Source organism: Onychomys torridus, chromosome 16, assembly GCF_903995425.1.
Source record: "Onychomys torridus chromosome 16, mOncTor1.1, whole genome shotgun sequence".
NCBI classification, from domain to species: Eukaryota; Metazoa; Chordata; class Mammalia; order Rodentia; family Cricetidae; genus Onychomys; species Onychomys torridus.
Window position 1 is genome coordinate 35,362,759 of NC_050458.1, and position 14,144 is coordinate 35,376,902.

A 14,144-nucleotide genomic window follows, 5' to 3' on the forward strand; every position below is an offset into this window, starting at 1 on the left:
CATCAGATGCAAACAGCAAGAGGGTTTATTTGAATACACAGGAACCTGGGGTGACAAGTCTCTCGGAGAACTTGCGCGCCTTCCTAGGGAAAGGGGGACTTTTTATAGAATCCTAGGGGCAGAAGCACGGTTACAGAAGCAAGAAGCATAGTTACAGGGTTCCCATTGGTTGATTCAAATAAGGCCAGGGTGAACTTGGGGACATATGCTTAATTTTTGGAAATTTGCTGTGTGTGGCTGACTTGGCCTTGTCTAGGGCACAGTGGTGTTTTCCTAGCCCAACTGTCTATTTCCCAAGGCCAGGTGGCCCATCATAGATATTCTGTTTTGACTCAATGGTTTCTCTCCCAAGGCCGGGTGGCCGACCATAGTTATGAACTCCTGTTTGGCCTTCTTCCCCTGAACCGCAGATATCCTGTTCTTTATGTTTAAGCCTTGCAAAATGGCGTTACAGCAGTCAAGCTAAAGCTATTGTAGGGGATCTTTCAGTTTAACAGACCAAATTCTACCTAATTATGCTATCTTAGAACAGATCAATGTAATCATGTTTCTCATAAAATAAGCAAACAAAGAAAAGTACATTCAGTTTATTTTTTAGGTTCAAAGTAGATTACCCAATACTCTAAAATAACTGTAAATGGCATATTTTAAAAATTACTATAAAATCCAAACTTATTTGTTTTATCCCCATCATAGAAATGCACCTCTGGGGTTCTCCCATTGTGCTGTAAGCCTGTATTTAAGACCTCCTCCTTCCTTCAATAAATGGCATTTGGCATTAAAAAAAAAGGAAAGAAAGAAATTGAAGACAGTGATGTTCTACAAAAGGAACTGGTGATGGTGTCATGGGCCTATGTGGATGCTGGACTAAAGTCTATCAAATTGTGCAAACAGGAAATTGTGTACTATGTGAAGTAACTGTCAATAAAGATCTTATATATAAAATAAAAAAAATTAAAAAATAAATGCACAGTTCACTTTCTTTTTCCCCCTTCATGGTCTATAACTATCATATTTTGAAACAAAGTAGGATAGTTGCTCAATAGTTTCCTAACAAATGAGGTCAGAAAAAGAAGGGCTGTGTAGAGGCAGCATACATCTCTATAAAGGCGTTTGCTATCTGGAGTAAGCTATTCTTCTGGAAGCATAGGAGAACCTGACCATACCTCACAGGGCAGTTGAATGCAGTGATGCTTTTCAGAGACTTTTGTCTGGAGCAATGAGATATTTACTGATGCTTCATTATTTCATAACATTGTGCATTATCATTACATGTGAGAAGAAATAGTGAAATCCTTCTCATTCACACACAAGGTTCTACTCATTGATTACTTTCCTTTGTGTCACTACCACTTTCCTTTCTTCATTATTGTATCCTTTTCCTTCTGTGGTTTATTTGGTTATTTTGTTTAGTGAGACAGAGTATTGCCCTATAGCCAAGGCTGTCCTGAAACTCACTATGTATCACCTCTTTAGCATTCTGAATGCTGAGATTATAGGTACAGGCTATCATGTCTGGTTGTTCATTTGGTATTGAAGTATGAAATGTTGAACTGAGTTTTCTTGGGAGATGAGAGCATATGCCTGTTAATCCCAGGTAAGGCATGAATGACAGACCAAAACAATGTTTGGTGAACCAATGATTTTTATTAGTGTTACTTAGAGGAACATTGATGATGGGTTACCTACTGGAACATGGGCAACTTATAAATAGCTACACCACATAAGAAAGTATCTGTCTTTTAGTAACTGTTAGCTGCTTATATAGCTTTTTGGAGGATACAAGTTTTGTGTTTCTTATATTCTCCCCCGAGTCCTTGCTGCACTGTCTTGTGAGATACAGTTGAGCATCTCTTGTGTTGCCTCCTGATCTTCATTGTCCCTTACTCTGGTCCATAAGAGGCTACTTGTGGGTCCACTCTTTTGAGGATCTTGTTACAACACATCTGCTCTGATTTCAATATAACAATAACCATACATAATCAGACTATAACATTCTACATCATGGAAGCAGAATCAAGTGGAGGTGAGTTTTGATTTAAGTCTTTCCTCTTACTTCTGAAGGCAAACTCAACTTTAACACAGCATGTTCCTTCTTTGAGATAGCGCTCAGCATTCTCTACAGTTATGAGCATCAGAAAACATATGTATATATTGAATGTGAGCAGTGAGCTTTCATAAAGTATTGCTGAAAAAAAAGCACATCTCTGAGTGCTTCTTTCTTTCTTTTTTTTTTGAAGCTACAAAACAGGAAGTCTTCCCTGCAGAGAAACTTCAGTAGGCAAATTGGTGCAGCAGAAACTTTTAAATATATCAACCAAGTAGAACACAGGGCTGATTGCATTGCATTAGTCTTCAAAACAATTAAGCATAATACTAAATCAGAGCAAACCACATTTCTGAATTTATCTACAGTGTAATGAATAACATCTGCATCTGCAGGGGAACAATTCATACATTTCTGTAAAGTATAACATGCCAGTGATTGGATTTTCTCTCTCCTTATGTAATATGTCTTTATTATTTGGTAAATCTTTCTTTTTTACAGTCATGCTAGATCTGATAGGAATCTTCATCATCCTACTGTCTAAGTTCTTAATTTCATAAAGCATGGTTCTGAGTATAGGGAAACTGAGATAATAACCCAGAATTCCAGATGCACAGCAATAAAACCAGGCTCAGGATGTGTAGGAAGTGGGACTCAGTGTATGTGCATCACTTCCTACCACATTCTTTACTAAGGACTAGGTCCAAATGTTGGAGGTGATGCAAGAGTATCTGGTACTTTTTACTATTCAGTCTACAAGTTACACCTAGATTATCAATGAAGTCCATCAAGCCTTGTATTAGTTACTTTCAGTGATCATAAATGTATGATCTTTGAGGCCAGAATTTAATCATTAAGGGAAATTAGCATGTGGGGAGTTTTATTTGGGGGCTTTATTTTTTTTATTTTAAAAGAAAATTGACTTATTTACTACAAGCTATTTTTCCCTCTCTGGTGATAAGGTTTGAACAGACAGATTTGGTAAATGCTAAATTTTTGTGTCCTTTGCCTCTGGTGATAAGGTTTGTACAGACAGATTTGGTAAATGCTAAATTTTTGTGTCCTTTGCCTTTTTAAAGGAATTGTTAACATTGGAATTGAGGGTATACACAGAGAAGTTGGTGTCAATGCCATTTAATACATCATATTTTTTCACAAATAAGGAAAATCATTTTAATAAAAATTTAAGTATTTGCAATAAATGTGTATATAGATTGATTGTAAAAAACAAAACAAAACAAAAAAAGATGGGAATAAATAAACTAGGGCATCCTGGTGTCTGTCTCAGGCAGGAAGAAGATTTCTCCTGTTTGTTGTTATTAAGGCCTGATTAGCTATCCTAAATATTTGCTGTTTAATGGTGCCACTCTTGTGTTGTACTTGGAGAAATAGGAGTTTCCATTTCTTTGAGACAAGCTTACATATGATACTGGCTTTGAACTCTATGATTGCAAACTTCTGACTCTTTTAGCTCTACCTCTTGAGTTCTGGGATCACATGGTTTATGCAGTGCTAAATTTCAAACTTATGATTTCACATGCTAGGCAAGCATTCTATGAGCTGACCCATATCTCCAGCCCCAAATATGGAAATTAATATTTATGAAATTGAGAGTCAACTTACATGAATTCAGATTGGGTGTCATGCTGGATAGATTTAATGTCAACTTGACAGAGGCTAAAGTCATCTGCAAAGAGAGAACCTCATTTGAGAAAATACCACCCTAGGACTGTACTGTACCTATGCAAACATGTAGGGCATTTCTTAATTAGTGATTGATGGAGAAAGGCCCAAGTCATTGCAGGTGGTGCCACCCTTGCACTGGTGGTCTTGGATGCTGTAAGAATGCATACTGAGAAAGCCATGAGAAGCAAGCCAGTAGGAAGAACTCCTTCGTGATTTTTATATAAGCTCCTGTCTCTACATTCCTGCCCTATTTGCTTTCTTGCCCTGACTTCCTTCCATCATAGACTGTGGTGTGGAAGTGTAAGAAAAGTAAACTTTTTTTACTCCCCAAGTTTCTAATCTATCAGAGCTAAAATGTTGGTCTAGCCTATACAAGACTCTGGGTTTAATCTCTAGCAACATGTGCATGCGTGCAGTCGCGTGCACGTGCGTACACACACACACACACACACACCACCACCACCACCACCAACAACAACAACAACACTACCATCACCACCATCATAATCAACAATGGCAACAACAACTATAATAACTAAGAGTTTGATACAATGACAACTGTCTGGGTGACCTAGTTGAATGTCTTACTCATCCTAATCCTGTTGATCTTTCAGGACAGGCTGCCTGAAGGCCAGAGATTTCTTATCAGTAGCACAGACTTGTAAGACACTGTCCAAGCTATGGCAAGGCCACCTCCAACTCCATTTTAAGATCATTTTCATGCTAAATGACACCCACCCCACCTACACTGCAGTGAGCTTTGCTCCAGATAGGTTTGATGACCTGGGATGGATGTTTTATAATCAGTTTTAACTTCCTAAGTTTCTAAAATTACAATAATTACCAGTTTGTTCCTTGCCTCTTTCTACATTCTTCCCTCAACTTTCCCACTAATAGCCTGTAGACAAAATTCTAAACAGTCTTATTAAATAAGAAACACAGGGCCAAATACTGAGTTAAAGCCCAAGAGATCAAAGCACTAGCCAATAGCCTTTAGCTTACCAGTCGCTGCTGCCCTTCCCCTGAGAGAGAGCCCTTCTCCTGTGTGACCTCTTTTTACTGCCTTTCTGTTCTACCTTCACATTGGCTACAAGCCCAACCACATGATTTCCTTGTCACTGCCTGTCTATACAGACTTCCAGGTCTCTATGTTTTGTACAGGGATTAAAGGTTAGGGTCAACACTTGGCTGTGTCCTTGACTATGCAGAGACTGCTTGCCATGTGCTTGGCATGTGCCACCACCGCCAGATTTCTGCTAAATCATTTGCTTTTAACTCTGATCCCCAGGCAACTTTATTTATTAACATACAAATAAAATCACATTTCAGTACAAATAAAATATCACCATATTTCCCCCTTCTATTCAAATAAAAAGAAAAAAGTTACAACTAATATAAGAAAAATATACAATAAGTACAATAACTATATATAATATATACAAGCAATAAATACCTAAACAATTTCTAGTCTATTTGCATTTTACAAACTCAGTGAAAATATTCCATTATGGGTGCCATTTGTAGCTAAAGTTTTCCTGTGTCCTGGCCTGCCAGCAGTCGAGACAAATCTCTCCCATTGGCATCCCCCAAGAAAAAACAAACAGAGGCTTATATTACTTATAAACTGTATGGCCATGGCAGGATTCTTACTATCTGTTCTTATATCTTAAATTAACCCATTTCTATTAATCTATACCTTGCCGTGTGGTTCATGGCTTACCAGTATCTTACATCATGCTTCTCCTTGTGGTGGCTGGCAGTATCTCCTTACTCAGCCTTCTTCCTCCCAGCATTCTCCTCTCTTTTTGTCTGCCTATACTATACTTCCTGCCTGGCTACTGGCCAATCAGCATTTCATTTATTAATCAATCATAGCAACATATATTCACAGCATACAGGAGTATGCCATTACCTTTTTGAGGTTTATCTCTACTGTTAGAAGCATAAGCAGCCTTGCTAGCTACAAAGGAACTTTTCTAACTAGGCACACCTATAGGTAGAACAGTGTGCCCAGTTGGCATCACATGCAGTTACAACATTATGCAGGGTGAGAGACAGTTTTGTCTCTTGTGGTTAATGTTTACATCTGGTATGGTCTGGGTTCTCACAATCAACTCACCAGCTAACTACTGACGATAAAATTACTCTATCTCATCTGGGGATATACCAGGTTTTTCCATTTATTCTATAAGCAACATAATTTGGAAACTTACTCTTAATAGTTGGGACTGTTTATCCTTATCTCTATTTCTCTTAACTTCTTAGGATACTGTCACAGTTATTAGAAATGAGGGAACTATGGGTTTCTACTTCATTCCTTGCTCCTAAACTGTTCCCAGTAACTCTTGATATCATCTATTTAATAACACTTCTCAGAGACTTATGGTTAAATCATTCTTTCCAGAACAGTTATACAAATATGTAATATTAAATTTCATGGTTCACTGTGTTAGGCCAGCAGTATGGCTAGGGTAGTAAAAGCCAGGAGAGCACATAGCACACACACTCCAAGGGTCATGCCCAGAATCATGCAGCAAACTATTCACAAGTCTTTGCCAAGTGGGTCAGGGTCTCCAGGGTCTTCTCACAATGAGAGCCATTCATGCTATTCTCAGGCCTTGGCACCTGCCACCCCAATAGCTTAATAGTTGACATTGATCATGGCAGTGACTTTAAAGAATCATAAAATAAGAGCAAAGGAGTAACCCTGAATTCTCAGAAAATCTCCAGCCACTAAAGACATAGTTAATGTTCCATTATTAGTTTACCCCTCTTTCCTGTTTTCTTCAATAGCCTTCTGACCTCTCAGAACTAAGAATTGATTTGTGGGTTTTTCTTCCCACTTTTCTGGTTATTAGCAAATAACAGAAGTATTTTTAATCCTCAATTGATTTTCAATGTTGTCATTGGCCTGCAGATCTAAGAAGAAAGAAAAAGCCAAAGAAAATTTAGTTACAAATTTATTACAAATTCAAATGGAAATTCAGTCTTTATATTTTTACATTTTTATTTACTTAATCTATCTCTTTATTTTTTCTGTGTTCATGTATTGGGGAATGTATGACAAGTTGTTTGAGCTGAAGTTAGAAGATAACTCACAGAAGCCAGTTTTCTCTTTCTTTTTTTTTTTTTTTTTTTTCAAGACAGGGTGTAGCTTTGCGCCTTTCCTAGAACTCATTTGGTAGTCCAGGCTGGCCTCGAACTCACAGAGATCCACCTGGCTCTGCCTCCCAAGTGCTGGGATTAAAGGCGTGTGCCACCACGGCCCAGCCAGTTTTCTCTTTCTGATAGATATGTTTCTGTAATTGAATTCAAGTCATCAGACTTGATAGTAAGCATCTTTTTTGTATAGAACCAACTCACAGGCTCAGAGTTTATCCTTTATTTGGCTTAAAAATATTAAAACATTTGAATTTTGAGTCTATCATATTTCAAGTAGACTCACTGAGAATCTAAAATGTTCTGGGTGCCATGATGAGGCCTTTATAAATGACATTGGACTGAAGTTATTAATCTTATCTCATGGTGTGGATAAGACCATTTTAAACTGTCATCCTATCTGTGTCTATATGCTCACTAAGTATTTCCAAATTTGGCCATGTTAGTTGCCAGTGCAGAGCTTTGGTTTCAGCTGGGTATGTATAGTGTCAGAGAATTTTCTAGTAATGTTCCAAGTAGGAAAAATGCTTCAGGTCCCAGGCACATAGTTTCAGGACTACTATGATAAGCTCTTAATATCTTAACACTTAGAAAATGTCAGAAAAGTAAATTTAATTCAGTTCACCAGTTATTTCATAATGAAATTTCTTAGTCTCTTTTTCACTATTTATAAAATAAAAATATTTCATTTTGAATTGGTCCATAATGATTACTATAAACAAGAATTGAGATTCCATGAACAATCACTAATAATTTCATCTTTCTTCCTCTTCTGAGATCAGAAAAATAGACATTTGTATTTCTGAACACAGATGATAAAAAGTTATTGCTTTTTTCTTTTAAAAATAATTTAGCTTTATGAAATTTGAGGAAAGCTAGGTTTAAAGTGAAACTTAAATTCAAATATGGTTTTTACACCTATTATTTTGGCCACATTAAATGCTTTCTATAAGCTTTACTTTTCTACCTACAATTGAGATAATTAAGTACTTCTCTTCAGCTAACAGGGCACTTCCATCTGAATGTCCCAGGACCATCTCCAACTCAATGGAAACGAATCTCTTCCCAGCCTATATTTTGTCTATAGCTTTGATTTTCTTAGATTACAACATGATAACAACAGATGCTTAATCTAGATATCTGGATGTGACAAATGTTCCTTCTCTCCTTGCTGTATTTGCCTATCAGCTTCTCACAATGTCCTTCAGAATTCTTCTCAACCAATTCACATCCTTTTCAGCCTTAAAACTATGCTTCACCATTTCTCACTGAGCCAACAACAGAAACATTTGTAGATCAGGGCACTCTCTGTGGATCACTCAACAATTCAGCCTCACTTCTATACTTTGAGAATCTCACTCTTAAAAGCATTAAATACACTCAGTAGATGTGTTTAGGGAGTCGGCATCTGGGAATGCCAGACATCAGGAACCCTGCCCAAGTAATTCTGACAAGGACAATTGTAGCCAAGTCTTTAACATCTCTTAGAAGAATGAATGTTCACATTCTGTGTCAGACCCTGTTATCAGTGTCATATGATGTCAGGGCACTTGTTCTGTGCCCACTTACCTAGAACAAGTTCTGAAGAAGCCTGGTTCAATATGTGCTTTCCTGGTATTACAGGTATCCCCAGGACATCCTCAGTCCTCAAAATAGAGACACCCATAGTTGACTAGGATTAGGGTCTGGAAGAACATGGGTAATCACTATGTCTGACTAAGAATATCAAACCTTCTGTAAATGTACAGGAAATTGATACCCTTTTGTAAGTAAATTCCCTGCTTATATCTGCTATATAGCCTTATAGCTACTAAATAAAAATAATAACTGGTATTAATTTAATCTAGCTTCCAATATCTCACTCATTTGAAATTATTTTCTATTATGCTCTTCGAGTAGAGTTGTCCAGGCTGACCTAAGTCCAAGACCATTAGATGTCTTCACATCACTTACTATCCCCAATCCTTCTCCCACAGCATAGGCAAGATGAAGATGGAAGGGTGCTACTTGCCTTCCTACCCACATCTCTGACATAGAATACCTGTAATCTGAGTATTAAAAATTGTTGATTATTAATCACAAAGAGTTTTGATTAGAAAGCGGATGCTGTTTCAACCAGAAGTCACTGGCCTAAGTTGATACACTGATTTTTTTCTTTGCCTAATTTTACTAATTTCGCATCCATTACTATTAACCTTTGATGATTTTTTTTGGGGGGGGGCAGGCAGGTACAAGATAGGACTTTATTAGTGAGGTGGGGCAGGCAAGAGTGCAACAAATCACGGGTGCCACTACGGAATCACACAACTACGACTTCCAACTCAGGGAAGGACAGGGAATAATTTAATCTAGACTCATATCCTCCTCTTCGTCTTGTCTTTTGTGTCGCCCTCCTTCGGCTCCGATTTGGCATTATTCTGCATGGCTTTGGCAAATGCTTCCACATCACCTTTGTTGTCGGCCTCCACAGCCTCAGCAGGAAGGCCAAACTGGCACATGACGGGCCAGCTGGAACTAGGGCGAGGTCAATGTGTTCTGGATCTCATCTGCCGTCTGGGGCAGAGACTCCCCAGAGGGCAGGTAGGGCAACAGGTGTTGCTGAACGTCTGCATTAGTGAGGATGGGAGCCATGATCTCTGGTGTTGGCACGCTGGCCAGATCCACTTGCTGGCTGCCCCCTGGCCCTGCCGGCACTTTCCTAGTGGCCAGAATGCTCTGGAGGTCTCTCAGCTTCATAGGTTGGGTTGTGCTGGCTGCTGTGCTGGTTCCATCACCTGAGCTGGGTGCGGGGCTTGGGCTGGTGGTCAAGGCAGCTGCTGAGGCAGAAGGGGCTGGGGTGGCGCAAGCAGAAGAGGTGGTGGAGGATGGGGTGATGGCTGCAGACTGGCTCCAGGAGCTGGATGAAGAGCTGCTTGCCGGAGGCCCGCTACTCCCCAGCAAGCTGGCCAGGCCTGGTCCAGTGAGGGCTCCAAGTCCACCCAGTCCTCCAAGGCTAGCTGGTCCGATGAGGTGCATGAGCTGGCTATGACTCATGTTCCCCAACAGGCTCTGCAGGCCACCCCCACTGCCCAGTGCTGAGAGCTCATGGCGAGCACTCCCACTTGCTCCCAGTACTCCAGGCATGTGGTGGGGAGGGGTCGTTCAGACACTCATCGACTTTCCGGCAATGCTCCTCATCTTGGTCAGTCTTGAGCTCCTGCATCCAAAAGAAGAGCCTCTTGGACCCTGCCTTAAACTTTAGCACGTAGACCCTTCCTCTGGGGCACTGAGGCACCCACTTGAACTCACAGTCATCTGGAAAGATAATCAAGTCATCCTCCACGGCCCCAGAGGTCCTGTCTTTCCAACAGAAGTGAATGAGGGAGTCATCCGTCTTCTGAGTGTACACGAGCCCTTTCCGTTTATCTGGGGTGAACGTAGTTCCTTTTAATGACATTCCTGTGAGTCTTAAAGTACAAGACATGTCACCTGCTTTCAGTGGGCAGTGAGGTTTATTAATAATGATTACAGATGCTTTGTGGTGATATTTTAATTATACTGAAATGTGATTTTATTCTTATGTTAATAAAGTTTGCTTGGAGATCAGAGGTCATTAGTGAGCCATGAATAAAAGTCAGGTGGTAGTAGCACATGCCCTTAATCTGATCACATGGCAGGCAGAGTCTCTGTGTGGTCAAGGACACAGTCAAGTGTGATGACCTTTGAGTCTTTAATCCCAGTACTGACCATAGAGACCAGGAGGTCTGTATAGACAGGCAGTGACAAGGAAGTCATGAAGCTGGGCTTAGAGCCAATGAGAAGGCAGAACAGGAAAGCAATAAAAGTCAAGACACACAGGAAGAAGGTCTCTCTCTCTCTCTTTCTCTCTCTCTCTCTCTCTCTCTCTCTCTCTCTCTCTCTCTCTCTTTCTCTCTCTCAGGGGAGGGATGACAGTGAGTGAGTGGTAAGCTGAAGGGAGTCGTGGCTCTTGCTCTGATCTCTTAGGCTTTAATTCTGTATTTGGCTCTGTGTTTCTTATTTAATAAGACTATTCATCTACAGTGCTTTGATTGCATTATAATCAGAGACATAGTGACTCCATATTCACACACAGCCACACTCATGGACATACACAGACAGAGAAAGAGACAGAGACAAAGAAGAGAGAAAAAAGAAGAGGGAAAGCTATATTTCTAAATCCATCTTTACAATATACCAACTAATAGCAAGACTTTTGAAAATGACATACCTTCTTTGATTTGATTTCTAAATAAATCGGTTTGCTTTGTGGTTCCTTCATTATCAATTATTAGATACATTCAATGACTTACTAAAGTAAATGACAATGTTTTTGTCTCTATTAGACACACTTAGGGTACAATATTTTTTGCTTATTTAAGGAAGCTCAATGATTCTTCTTAATTAGAGTTAAATGTGGAAAAGAAATCATGCTTTATACTCAAATACACGTGGATTCATTTTGTAGACTGATGATATAGAAAGCGTGTTTCCTTCGACAGTTCCTTTAGTTTTATGGAGTTTATTTTTACCATCCATTAATTGTTCTTTATATATTGGAGCATCAACACATCTATTGACTTAGATAAAGTTGGCATGGTGTCACAGAACCAAATATAGATACAATGATTATATTGATGAATGAAGCATTTTTTTTAAATAAAAAGCTCTTAACTATTTGATTCTTTTGTTCACTACATAGCAGACCACTTAAAGTTGATGTGGTTAGACATTTAGTGGGCACAGACATGATTAAATACAGTAAGAGAAGAGCAATCTGTTGAGCAAAACCAGAGAATTACAATGATTTAGAATAAGATATGTAATATAGTAGAAGATTATATGAGTTGGTTTAGTCCACACTGGAAGCCATAGTAACCTAACTGTGAAGATCCAGATAATGCAAAAAAATGGTGATTTTAAATTGGGGTATGGCATTATCACAATCATACCTCAGAAAATCTACACTGAAGGGAGGCAGTGTTGGGGACAATATCACCACGGAAGGCTAGTATAGATGCAAAAAAGATGGATAACAAGCTCTGCATCTGTGGTTATGGAATTGTTATAGTAGCAATAAAAACCAAGGCTCTGTTGATGCCCTTTAAATAAAGCTATTTGCCCCTGATTGATGAATGAAAACTTCCTGCATGCAAAAGAATACCATCAACTGCTCCCTTAAGCTTTAGTTCAATTGGGCCCCTCAACCACTAGGCCAAGGGACCAGCCCTCTGAAAAACCAATTAACCTAAAGCCAAGCTAAAGAAATAGGACAAATAAATATACCTGTTCAGGAAGCCAACTTCTAGTGCCATCTCTATGGATCCACAGCCGTGCAGCTGCACTAAATCTGCCTACTTTTCTGGAGTATTCAGAAAAGTACAGCTTTCCACTTTTCCTTCTTTTCAGTCTTCCTTCTTGTTTTTCTTGTTCTGTTGTTGTTCTTCTACTCCTCTTTCTCCTCCTCCTTTTTTCTCCCCTTCCTCCCCCTTCCTTCTCCGTCTTTCCTTTTTTCTTCTTCATCTTCCTTCTGATGGTAATAGTACCAGCTTGTCTGCCCCTATTGTTTTCTTTGTATGTTCTACCATTTGTCTGAATCTTCCTTCTGCATCAATTCTTGAGAAGTCACCCAATTTTCACAATAATACATGACACTTCCTAAAATTTCTGCAGACAGGATGAGGTAAAAAATAAAGAAGCTGTTGAAAATGGAATAGAAAGAAAATTGATGGAAACAGGTGGTTCCCTTCTGCTTTCTCTTCTTTTGCTAGTGCCGGATGCTGTGAATCTTCTCCTTTTGCTATATGCACATGTAGAGCCAGTCTTCTGTTTGACAAGGAACTATATTCATGCATAGGCATGCACCCCAGAAAGGTCACATTCTTGGCTTTTGTAATTATATGCAGTGACCAGGAATTATTAAATCAGATGACACGGTTCTGATATGTAAAACTTCCTGCATATATACATGCATATATTGCTTATCTAAGCTTCCTACACTGGGAACTTCAGGCATACAATATGTTTTGTCTCAGGTTTTTCTTCTCAATAAGACTTTGATTTAGAAATAGTCCATGAGGACATAGTTAGGTTCATAGAACGTTGATTTTGTTAATACTGATAGTATATCTAGTATAAAGTGAACAAATTTTGGAAATAGAGGTTTTAGAGACTCTGGTATTTTTCTATTGTAGTAAAATGGCTCTATGTTGAGACTTTGGATATATTAGTATCTTTATTGATCTAATTGTGGTGGTTATTCTTACTGGAAGTTCAGGTTAGCTGTATAGCTGTAACCAACACAGGCAGACTATAAAGTATCAAATATCCCTTCCTATCATAGAGAGAATGGTGTAATTTCTTGTCTCTAGATTCAGGAAGTAAAGAGGTATATTATTGTAAAATAATAAAAATTATTAACAAAAAAGTCAGTCTGGTTTATATTATCAGGGTATGCCAGCCATTTTGAATGATTTTTGTGATAAAATAATTTTCCCTTGTGTAGACCATTCTTTTTTTTTTCATTTATCTTTATTAAGAAATTTTCTATTCACTCCACATACTACCCACAGATCCCCCCTCCCTCCACCCTCCAGCCTTCTCTCCCAAGTCACCCCGTATCCCCACATCCCCCAAATCAAGGTCTCCTATGGGGAGTCAGCAGAGGCCAGCGCACTGAGCCTAGGCAGGTCCAAGCCTCTTCCCACTGCACTAAGGCTGTGCAAGGCATCACACCACAGGTACCAGATTCCCAGAACCCTGCCCATGTACCAGGGATAAATCCCAATCCCCCTGACTGGGTGCCCCCCAAACAGTTTGAGCCAAACAACCATCTTCCATATCCAGATGACCTAGTTCAGTCCCATGGGGGCTCCACAGCCACCAGTCAACAGTTCATGGACTTCCACAACTGTGGCTGTTCATCTCTGCACATCTTTCTATCATGAACTTGACGTCCCTCGCCTGTAGTATCTCTCCTCTCTCTCATCAACTAGATTCCCAGAGCTCAGCCTGGTGCCTGGACGTGGATAGATCTCTGCATCTGCCTCTATCAGTCACTGGACCCAGGCTCTATGATGACAACTAGGTTATTTGCTAGACCAGTCACCAGAGTAGACCAGTCCAGGCACCCTCTGGACCACTGCCAGCAGGCCAAAGTGGGATCATCCTTGTAGATTCCTGAGAGCCTCTCCAGCACCCTGCCTCTTCCTATTCCCATGATGTCCTCATTTGTCATGGTATCTTCCTCCCTGCC

The 14,144-nt window shown here is 39.6% G+C and overlaps 1 pseudogene; it reads right to left on the reverse strand.

Annotated features, from left to right (window-relative positions):
* Positions 1-9,235: 9,235 nt before the first annotated feature.
* LOC118597495 lies at positions 9,236-10,328 on the reverse strand (annotated as a pseudogene).
* Positions 10,329-14,144: the final 3,816 nt, after the last annotated feature.